Raw genomic sequence first — 11603 nt, 5'->3', positions numbered from 1 at the left:
AACCATGATACTAACCGCGAGAAACGTGTCATACAGCTTTGTGTGACAGAAACGAAGGAGAACATGTTTTGTTCATTTGAGACCAAAGGACCGTAAAACATGATTGTTGGGCTTCATTCCTGTGCTGAACAGTCATTTAAGATTAGCTAGTAAATAACAATTAGCTGATGTTGGTCATGAGACTAAAGTCATCTCACTGTGGTAATGTAAATATAATATGGCCAATATTAAAGTTATAGTCAGATTATTATGATATATTACAGCAGTGAGCTTGAACAGTTGTTTATATGTCCTATCACCTTAAATCTTCACTCAAAGACGAGTATCTGTGACAGTGTGTATACAGATGTGTTATATATAAGAGACAAATATTGTTCGTTTAATACGTTGGCATTATTACATTTGGCTCAATGCTTACATATGTGTATAAAGCAAATGTACGAGCTGTGATAACTGTGTCTGATAGAATGAAGAGTAGACTGATATATGAAATATTCCTTTATTGGGTGAGAAAATCAGACCATGTCATAACTGCTGTAAGTCACACAGAATAGACATCAGAGCCTTAAACAGGCTGACGTCTGCTAAATGGGTCAAACTGGGCAGAAAGTCTACAAACACATAACATCCTTATAGAATATGATGTAACACTATAGATCAACTTAGCTCAGAATATATAAAGCATATAAACAGTTACAGCAATATGATGCAACAAACACAGCAGCTACTGATCCAAAATCCTCAAAGCTTCATAGAACTGAAACCAACATTTATTTTAGCTCCATTCTGCTGCTGATACAGAGTTTAGGTTTCTGAACATTAAACTTGTTGCTGCCTTTCATGGTGTGTAACTTGAAGGCCCTGAGTACTCTGAGTACTTTCTCCCACACTGGAAACACTGGGATGATCACATTATGTGAACATTACCTAATAAGACTGATTCAGCACAGACAGTTCTGTTAAACTTTCCTAGCAGTCCTTCACAAACAGGGAACAGTCTGTCTATTCTCTCCATCTGTCAGCTGCTGCTGGCTCTTCCTCCTCCTCTTCCTCACACACTGCCGAGTTTGTCCTGGTGGATCATCAGGGGTGCAAAGCCTCACAGATGATGTGCAGCAGTGGGTCCCTCAGTCTGTTCTCACTCTGGACACTTGCAGTCGTCACACATGGACATCAAATGTGTGATAAGCTGCAGGATTCAAACACAAGTGTAACTTATAAACACATGTTCATACTTTTATTCCACAATCAGAGAGAAAGAAACAGAGAGAGAGTGCAGGACAGACAGGTGACAGTCTCAGGTGTACACACTGCTACACAACAGCACAGAGAAGCAGGATTTAGTGTTTGTGTCATTACGAGTGTAAACAAGAAGAGTTCCAGATGGTACAGTGGACACATGTGTGACTGCTGTGATTAAAGCATCTTTCTTTCAGCTTAACGAGTGAACCGTCAGCTCGTTCAAACACACGTTAAAGTCCGTTTGGCTCGACACCACCGAACAGAGGCAGCAATATAACACAGCTCACATTAACAGTGCAGTGGATCCTGCTTGTGCCGTGATATTCAGGACTGCAAACCGAGCAGCATCACTGACTTTCAGCTTGTTGTGTTTGTGGATATATGACTGACTTTAATTATCCATGAAATCATCACATTCTCTGTAAGATTAAGGTCGACTATATATATATTTATTAGGGGTGCAACGATACACAAAATTCACGGTTCGGTTCGGTTCGATACTTTGGTGTCACGGTTCGATATTTTTTCGATACAAAAAAATGTTCATGCATTTTTAATTTGTCATTTATTAAAATTATAAATATATATTTTAACTCAAAAGTACAGTTTTTAAATTTAACCCTAACCCTTGTGCGTGTTTTTTATTTTGACAGCGAATGCGCACCTGCGGACCACTTATGTGCAGCCCTGGTTATTTAGCTCGTCATATTGCAGCCACAGAAATAATTTTGTCCATGAAACCATAAAGCTGCACTTTCTTTTTGCCTTATAGTCTGATTTGTCATAACTTCTCCGTTTTGTGGTAAGCTTTTCTTTGGCTGTCACTTCTTCACCCTGACCTGTCTTATTTGGCTCAGCAGAACTAAAATATATATACTGCTGCTTTTACACACGCACTCACATAAGCTCAGCGATTCTCTGCGCGATCAACCTCTCACATGTTTAAGCTGCGGGAGATTTCACTTGTCATGTTTGCATAGTAAGCTAACGATTAATAAGACGATGTCAGAGGAATTGGTGCGCAAATTATCATCACTCACAGATCAGTGCTGTCGCTCTCTATACACAGTTCGCACGATTGCAAAGTGAAAGCAAAAAAACAAGCGCAAATTCAAACGCGACTTCAATATGTCACATATTGACAGTGGCTCACCGATGCCAATGACATAATTACCCAGCTACATTTCTGAAAGAATGCAAAAGCATTGACATATATTTTTCCTACAATAGCCCGACGGGCAGGGCAGAGATAGATTTTGGTAGCCCGACTGAAAAAATCGCTAGCCCCAGGACGTTGGGCTAGCGATATTGCGAGCCCTGTATCTGATTGAGGAATCACTCATCTTTGGAAAAGAGAGTTTATTACAGAGAAATGTCTCTTTCCAAAATAAAAGCTATACTATCCGCTTCTTCTGGGCTATATTCTCAGCAGCATAAGGAGAATCACGTGCTAACAGCTGTCTAAATGACTCGGCTAAAGTTAGTAGCATGCTTGTTGTTTTTGTCTTTGCACTAGGATGATGTAAATGTGCAGTCATATTCGTTGTGTTCCCACTAGTGCTTTCAGGTTAATCTCGTTGAAATGACCTTAACGCCACAACACGGCAAATCTCCGTTAACGAGCTACCGCCGATCGCTTCGTGCATGGGGCTAGACGGCCAACACGTTAACGAGCTAACTGCGCTAACACACTAGTTCACACCAATGTAATTGAGCATTGCATGGCACATCCAACATACTGTTTTACTTTAGTCCATGACTCGCTTACCTTCAGGGTCATACGTCACATGAAAACCAAAATAATTCCAAACGCCAGATCTGAATGAGGTTCAATTTGCCTGTTGCAAGCAGAGCTTAACTTCTGTCTCGCTAGCTTGCCCTGCGCTCTCAATGTGAGAGATTTACATTGCTGTGCTTGAGAGCCACCATCTACCGGAACTAAATTCCCTATATGTAGGGTTGCCAACTCCCTGAAAAATAAATAAGGGACACCTCGTGGCCAGGGCCGGGCGACCCAGTTGTCTTCACCCTTCCCAGTGTGGTGAATTTTCTAGCTCTTTTTTTGTGTGTGAAATTATTTTTTTAACCATTTGACTTGAAGTTGATTTAAGTAGATGTGTATTCTTTGTGATATGAACACATGTGAAACAAATGATCATTTAGCCATTTATTTTTAGCTCAAAATGACAACATTAACACAGTAAAACTGGTCTCTTTCTTAAACAGAAGCCTGTCATGCTTAACTTTTGAGAATATAAGTAAATCTTTCTTTAAAAGAACTCTGTCCTGCTTAACTTAAAATAATAGAAAACAATAGAAAGAAAAATATTCTTGTAACAGTGCACATTTAGTGCATTTAGTACAATTGGCTTCAGTTGAGCAATGGCGTGTCCAGCGGGGTGGCCTGGGGGGGCACAGGCCACCCCCCAAACCAGACTGGCCACCCCAGGTGCCACCCCAAAGGCAAAACAATAAAATTCAATCAAATATCAAATGTCCGATTATGTTTTCACGGTGACGCTCAGATATCCGAGTGTAAGTGAATGCAGCATCGCTTCTGCGCTATGCGCATCACGTTAGCAAAGGTAGGAGAGCCAAGCACGAAAGATGGCACTGCAGGAAACAATTTTTCGGTGAAAGAAAATGAGGACAGAATAAATGTCCCGGTAAGTAATATCAAGTTTGTTGAGTTTAGTAAACTTCGGTGAAATTAGAATACCAAGGAAAAAAATAACACTTAAAGAATTATTGCAGCTGTGGAATATTTCAGACAGTATGCTACTGAGGGCAGCTAACATAAGAGTTATGCGTTATAAGATATAATCTAAGTCGTAACATTGCTGTATGGAGCTGCAGATTTGGTTGCAGGTTAACATAGCTGGACTGGCCATCGGGCATACCGGGCATATCCCCAGTGACTTATTTTTTATTTTTTTTGTAATGGCATGAACAATGAGAGGTGGTGGATTGGCCAGATGCAGGTCGATGTGTAGAAATAACTCCGTTGTTTGGTGGTGACTATGACGGGGCTTCCACAGAGGCAACAGGTGGATGAGGGAAGGGGAGGCAGGAGGAGAGACCCGAAGCAGCCACCAGTCCGAGTGTCAGGTGAACTGAACTTCAGGTAAGAAGTTATGACCTGCAGTCTATCTGGGTCAGATATAAACCAAGTTTAGGTGGAGTTTATTTTCATGTTGCTGACTTTTTACTGTCAGTTGCAATAACTCATACTGCGTTCTAGCCAGTTTGACGGAGTTTTTATACAGCTGGGTGGGTGCTATGATGTTACTGATAGTGAACTTTATTTTATTCATAAGGTTAGTAGAGTTGCCAACGGCTCCTTAAAAAAATGGAATGGTCCCTCATTCAGAGAAAATATTACGCGTTTCGTATTGAGCTGAGAAGAGACGCAGTTTGTCCCGGACTTTAGCTAGAATGGAAAAAGACACAAAACTGGATTTATTCTGTCTTTATGCTGCACAGCTGCCTCTTCTTTCATTCTCCCCCCTCCCTCTCCTGTTGCTACTTCAATCATGAAACTGATCAATGATCAGCTGATCGGCTTTTCTCTCTTGTTTATCGCCCACTTTGCGCCAGAAAGAGGAAACCAGCAGATGTTGCGCTAAACAACAGCAGCACGTTTAAGCTTGATCGGCTGTTGTTAGAATGTATTTAATATTAATTTCTAGTATCAGCTGATGTTTGCTGGAGCCACAGCTGTAAAGCTGCTGGTCATGATGTCAGTTTGGATATGTGGTGAGAGGGAAACATGAAGATGAAACCAGGAGATGTCCTTACTGAACCATCAGAGCTGAACAGGTGATGGAGAAACAGGTTTACCTTTTAGGTGACATGAATGAGTTGAAGGGAAGTTATGAACTGTTTCTGAGAGACAAATAACACCAGGATCCTTTTTTATGTAGCAGACAGCTGGTAACTGTGCAGGGGCGGGTCTAGCAAAGTTTTGCCAGGGGGCCAGGTAGGGCATTAACAGGGAAAGGTGGGCACAAAGAAATACTTTTCTTTCTTATTCTCATTTAAAATACCTAGTTTTTATTAAATAATTATCTAAATCTTACAACCAAAGTTTTTATCTGACGTAAAATGTATAGAAATCATACATATACCAACAAGACTGTACATCACTGTCACAACAGGGTTTGTTTTCAGTCAAAGTCTTTATGGCTTTACTACCTGGTGGGTCGGTCAGTAGTAAAAATGCCCAATTTTTTTGTCCCAGTCCAGCCCTGCAGGTTAATACTGGCAGTGTCACCATGCCAGCTGACTGTATTTTATCATCAGCCAGTGTTGTTCTTTATCAATATTACCAAAGTTTACCATAAGGCAGCATAGAAAGTATTTACTTGCTTTCAGGTTTCATTCAAATGTTAGTCTTTTCAGTTGTTTCTCCACTTTTTTCCTGTTTCAAAATCAAACACCAGTTTGTGAGAAGATTATCTTCTTTTTTTAACAGGCAGATAAAGTTTTGCATTGGCATTGGCTAATTTGTCAATTGTTTGTTACAAATGTTCGTATTTTAATTTTCAAAAATGTTTTTGCCCAAAACATATGTGCACTATATGTCAGTAAAAATACTATGCAAATATTGTTGTCCTTGACTGCTGAGTAAACACTGACAAAGCACTGATTGTATCTCTTGTACTTTATCAACGCAGTATCTAAAAACTTTGCACCGTAGTGGTTAAAATCTCATTCTAATAAGAGTTAAAAGTGCATTTGGTTATTAGGTTTATAGGATTATTGAATTATGGTTAAGGGTTGGTAGAATTTTTTTTTAAAACATTATCTGCCAATTAAATCTGCCACCCTTCTCCAAATCTGTGCCCCTACCTGGCCCCCCCAACAAAAATTTTCTAGACACGCCACTGCAGTTGAGGTATTATTTCAGCTTTTCTAATGCTAATCAGCTGCTCCTGTTTGTAAACCCGCTTGTTCCCATGATTACGCATCATAACTCATCATCATTATTCATCTATGTATTACTTTTATGTATTAGTCATCAATTTGTCGTAATCATCTATCCTTGCAGTTGTTTATTACACAAAATAAATTATATTATCACACTTCTGGCCACATAGCGCTGTGGTGAGACCCTCACGAGCGATTGATGATCGGGAGCTGGTCGTGAGGTGTTAATCACTTCTCGTTACCCCACGTATACTACACGACGCACGATGAAGGCCAAAATCGGTCCGATCACTCAAAAATCGGCTCAAAATGGGCCAAAAATCGCACAGTGTGAGCCCAGCATTAGAGCAGCAATGTTTGTTCCCCGCAGAGAAAGGGAAGAATGGGAAAAGGAAAACACCTGGCTGGAAAACGTTAATATGGGCATGTGCAGTGAATATCAGCGCTATGTGGCCAGAAGTGTGATAATATAATTTATTTTGTGTAATAAACAACTGCAAGGATAGATGATTACAACAAATTGATGACTAATACATAAAAGTAATACATAGATGAATAATGATGATGAGTTATGATGCGTAATCATGGGAACAAGCGGGTTTACAAACAGGAGCAGCTGATTAGCTTTAGAAAAGCTGAAATAATACCTCAACTGAAGCCAATTGTACTAAATGCACTAAATGTGCACTGTTACAAGAATATTTTTCTTTCTATTGTTTTCTATTATTTTAAGTTAAGCAGGACAGAGTTCTTTTAAAGAAAGATTTACTTATATTCTCAAAAGTTAAGCATGACAGGCTTCTGTTTAAGAAAGAGACCAGTTTTATGTGTTAATGTTGTCATTTTGAGCTAAAAATAAATGGCTAAATGATCATTTGTTTCACATGTGTTCATATCACAAAGAATAGAATATGCATCTACTTAAATCAACTTCAAGTCAAATGGTTAAAAAAATAATTTCACACACAAAAAAAGAGCTAGAAAATTCACCACACTGGGAAGGGTGAAGACAACTGGGTCGCCCGGCCCTGGCCACGAGGTGTCCCTTATTTATTTTTCAGGGAGTTGGCAACCCTACATATAGGGAATTTAGTTCCGGTAGATGGTGGCTCTCAAGCACAGCAATGTAAATCTCTCACATTGAGAGCGCAGGGCAAGCTAGCGAGACAGAAGTTAAGCTCTGCTTGCAACAGGCAAATTGAACCTCATTCAGATCTGGCGTTTGGAATTATTTTGGTTTTCATGTGACGTATGACCCTGAAGGTAAGCGAGTCATGGACTAAAGTAAAACAGTATGTTGGATGTGCCATGCAATGCTCAATTACATTGGTGTGAACTAGTGTGTTAGCGCAGTTAGCTCGTTAACGTGTTGGCCGTCTAGCCCCATGCACGAAGCGATCGGCGGTAGCTCGTTAACGGAGATTTGCCGTGTTGTGGCGTTAAGGTCATTTCAACGAGATTAACCTGAAAGCACTAGTGGGAACACAACGAATATGACTGCACATTTACATCATCCTAGTGCAAAGACAAAAACAACAAGCATGCTACTAACTTTAGCCGAGTCATTTAGACAGCTGTTAGCACGTGATTCTCCTTATGCTGCTGAGAATATAGCCCAGAAGAAGCGGATAGTATAGCTTTTATTTTGGAAAGAGACATTTCTCTGTAATAAACTCTCTTTTCCAAAGATGAGTGATTCCTCAATCAGATACAGGGCTTGCAATATCGCTAGCCCAACGTCCTGGGGCTAGCGATTTTTCCAGTCGGGCTACCAAAATCTATCTCTTCCCTGCCCGTCGGGCTATTGTAGGAAAAATATATGTCAATGCTTTTGCATTCTTTCAGAAATGTAGCTGGGTAATTATGTCATTGGCATCGGTGAGCCACTGTCAATATGTGACATATTGAAGTCGCGTTTGAATTTGCGCTTGTTTTTTTGCTTTCACTTTGCAATCGTGCGAACTGTGTATAGAGAGCGACAGCACTGATCTGTGAGTGATGATAATTTGTGCACCAATTCCTCTGACATCGTCTTATTAATCGTTAGCTTACTATGCAAACATGACAAGTGAAATCTCCTGCAGCTTAAACATGTGAGAGGTTGATCGCAGAGAATCGCTGAGCTTATGTGAGTGCCTGTGTAAAAGCAGCAGGATATATATTTTAGTTCTGCTGAGCCAAATAAGACAGGTCAGGGTGAAGAAGTGACAGCCAAAGAAAAGCTTACCACAAAACGGAGAAGTTATGACAAATCAGACTATAAGGCAAAAAGAAAGTGCAGCTTTATGGTTTCATGGACAAAATTATTTCTGTGGCTGCAATATGACGAGCTAAATAACCAGGGCTGCACATAAGTGGTCCGCAGGTGCGCATTCGCTGTCAAAATAAAAAACACGCACAAGGGTTAGGGTTAAATTTAAAAACTGTACTTTTGAGTTAAAATATATATTTATAATTTTAATAAATGACAAATTAAAAATGCATGAACATTTTTTTGTATCGAAAAAATATCGAACCGTGACACCAAAGTATCGAACCGAACCGAACCGTGAATTTTGTGTATCGTTGCACCCCTAATAAATATATATATAGTCGACCTTAATCTTACAGAGAATGTGATGATTTCATGGATAATTAAAGTCAGTCATATATCCACAAACACAACAAGCTGAAAGTCAGTGATGCTGCTCGGTTTGCAGTCCTGAATATCACGGCACAAGCAGGATCCACTGCACTGTTAATGTGAGCTGTGTTATATTGCTGCCTCTGTTCGGTGGTGTCGAGCCAAACGGACTTTAACGTGTGTTTGAACGAGCTGACGGTTCACTCGTTAAGCTGAAAGAAAGATGCTTTAATCACAGCAGTCACACATGTGTCCACTGTACCATCTGGAACTCTTCTTGTTTACACTCGTAATAACACAAACACTAAATCCTGCTTCTCTGTGCTGTTGTGTAGCAGTGTGTACACCTGAGACTGTCACCTGTCTGTCTGTCCTGCACTCTCTCTCTGTTTCTTTCTCTCTGATTGTGGAATAAAAGTATGAACGTGTGTTTATAAGTTACACTTGTGTTTGAATCCTGCAGCTTATCACACATTTGATGTCCATGTGTGACGACTGCAAGTGTCCAGAGTGAGAACAGACTGAGGGACCCACTGCTGCACATCATCTGTGAGGCTTTGCAGCCCTGATGATCCACCAGGACAAACTCGGCAGTGTGTGAGGAAGAGGAGGAGGAAGAGCCAGCAGCAGCTGACAGATGGAGAGAATAGACAGACTGTTCCCTGTTTGTGAAGGACTGCTAGGAAAGTTTAACAGAACTGTCTGTGCTGAATCAGTCTTATTAGGTAATGTTCACATAATGTGATCATCCCAGTGTTTCCAGTGTGGGAGAAAGTACTCAGAGTACTCAGGGCCTTCAAGTTACACACCATGAAAGGCAGCAACAAGTTTAATGTTCAGAAACCTAAAGTCTGTATCAGCAGCAGAATGGAGCTAAAATAAATGTTGGTTTCAGTTCTATGAAGCTTTGAGGATTTTGGATCAGTAGCTGCTGTGTTTGTTGCATCATATTGCTGTAACTGTTTATATGCTTTATATATTCTGAGCTAAGTTGATCTATAGTGTTACATCATATTCTATAAGGATGTTATGTGTTTGTAGACTTTCTGCCCAGTTTGACCCATTTAGCAGACGTCAGCCTGTTTAAGGCTCTGATGTCTATTCTGTGTGACTTACAGCAGTTATGACATGGTCTGATTTTCTCACCCAATAAAGGAATATTTCATATATCAGTCTACTCTTCATTCTATCAGACACAGTTATCACAGCTCGTACATTTGCTTTATACACATATGTAAGCATGGAGCCAAATGTAATAATGCCAACGTATTAAACGAACAATATTTGTCTCTTATATATAACACATCTGTATACACACTGTCACAGATACTCGTCTTTGAGTGAAGATTTAAGGTGATAGGACATATAAACAACTGTTCAAGCTCACTGCTGTAATATATCATAATAATCTGACTATAACTTTAATATTGGCCATATTATATTTACATTACCACAGTGAGATGACTTTAGTCTCATGACCAACATCAGCTAATTGTTATTTACTAGCTAATCTTAAATGACTGTTCAGCACAGGAATGAAGCCCAACAATCATGTTTTACGGTCCTTTGGTCTCAAATGAACAAAACATGTTCTCCTTCGTTTCTGTCACACAAAGCTGTATGACACGTTTCTCGCGGTTAGTATCATGGTTGCTAGGCAACCTGAGCAGCGCGACGAAGGCAAGACCGTCCTATTTCACAAGCCTCTCACTTCCGCACTTCTCATACTTATAGTACGCACCGTGCGTAGTGCGCGTACTTCAAGCGTGCAGACCCTGAATTGGGACACAGCCTAGTGGTGCCGAGCTGGCGCACCGAGTAGTTCCTGTTACCTGCTGTGTGTCTGTTTTTACAGGTAAGCTGGGTTCCAAATAATACATATGTGATAGACAACAGTAGCAATCGAAAAGCTAGAGAGCCAGTTCACGAGTTTAAGGGTTGATAACGACGAACCACCACCAGCTGTTGCTAAAAGCACCTTTGTTAGCTAGCAAAGTATTTACAAATAGTTCTCCCGTTCATTGATCTGAGCATGCGCAGAATGATCCACAGCGCTCCTTTGATCTTCTCGAACGATCATCGTGACGTCACGGCGACATCACAATGATCCTTTGAGAAGATCAAAGGATCATTGTTTTGTCACAGCGACATCGCATTCTCTGCCACGCCCACCGAGTCTATAAATAGGAGCTCGTTCAACAGTTTACAGCAGAAAGAGCCAGTTGTTTGAGACACAGCTACCCTTTGACACCCTTGAGCCTTAAACCTTTACAAAAATGTCACAGGCAAGTGGAGATTCGTTAGACCAACTGGAGCGTACGAGAGAGGAACTCCGGCATCAAAACGCACAGCTCTGGGAAGAAAACGCACGACTCACCGAAGAACTCGCACGAGTCAATGAAATGTGCATAGACTTCAGTCACGATGTCACACGACACATTCAAGAAAACACACGACTCGGTCGAGAAAACACACAACTCAATCTAGAAAACGCACAACTCAGTGAAAACTACATAGAACTCAGTAAAGAACACATAGAACTCAGTAACGATGTCACACGACACATTCAAAAAAACACACGACTCTGTCAAGAAAACACACAACTCAGGCAAGAGATGGCAGAACTCAGACAAACTGTGGAAAATCTTCAGCGCCCAGCGGTACGGGAACAAGAGACAACAGAAAGAGAATCGCCTGGTTCGTGGGGTGTAAACCTACTTAAAGTAGGTTTAACTGTTGCGTTTCCTGCAGCTTTCTGGGTCGCCTCTAAGATTTTCAGCTGAAGCGAATGTCCCGCTCTGTGGGGTCT

General features: G+C 40.6%; 1 long non-coding RNA gene across 1 annotated transcript; it reads left to right on the top strand.

Moving 5' to 3' along the window:
• Window positions 1–7160: 7160 nt before the first annotated feature.
• Window positions 7161–9963, top strand: LOC146666880 (uncharacterized). The gene is made up of 2 exons (XR_014912817.1): window positions 7161–7434; window positions 9258–9963. It is a non-coding gene; the product is annotated as an uncharacterized LOC146666880 (long non-coding RNA).
• The last annotated feature ends 1640 nt before the right edge of the window (window positions 9964–11603 follow it).

Source organism: Rhamphochromis longiceps, linkage group LG7 (assembly GCF_057381845.1).
Source record: "Rhamphochromis longiceps isolate RC_006_pf linkage group LG7, R_longiceps_female_GT1.1, whole genome shotgun sequence".
NCBI classification, from domain to species: domain Eukaryota; kingdom Metazoa; phylum Chordata; class Actinopteri; order Cichliformes; family Cichlidae; genus Rhamphochromis; species Rhamphochromis longiceps.
Note: the sequence above shows the minus strand (reverse complement) of the source record. Positions and strands in the feature narration are given on the sequence as shown.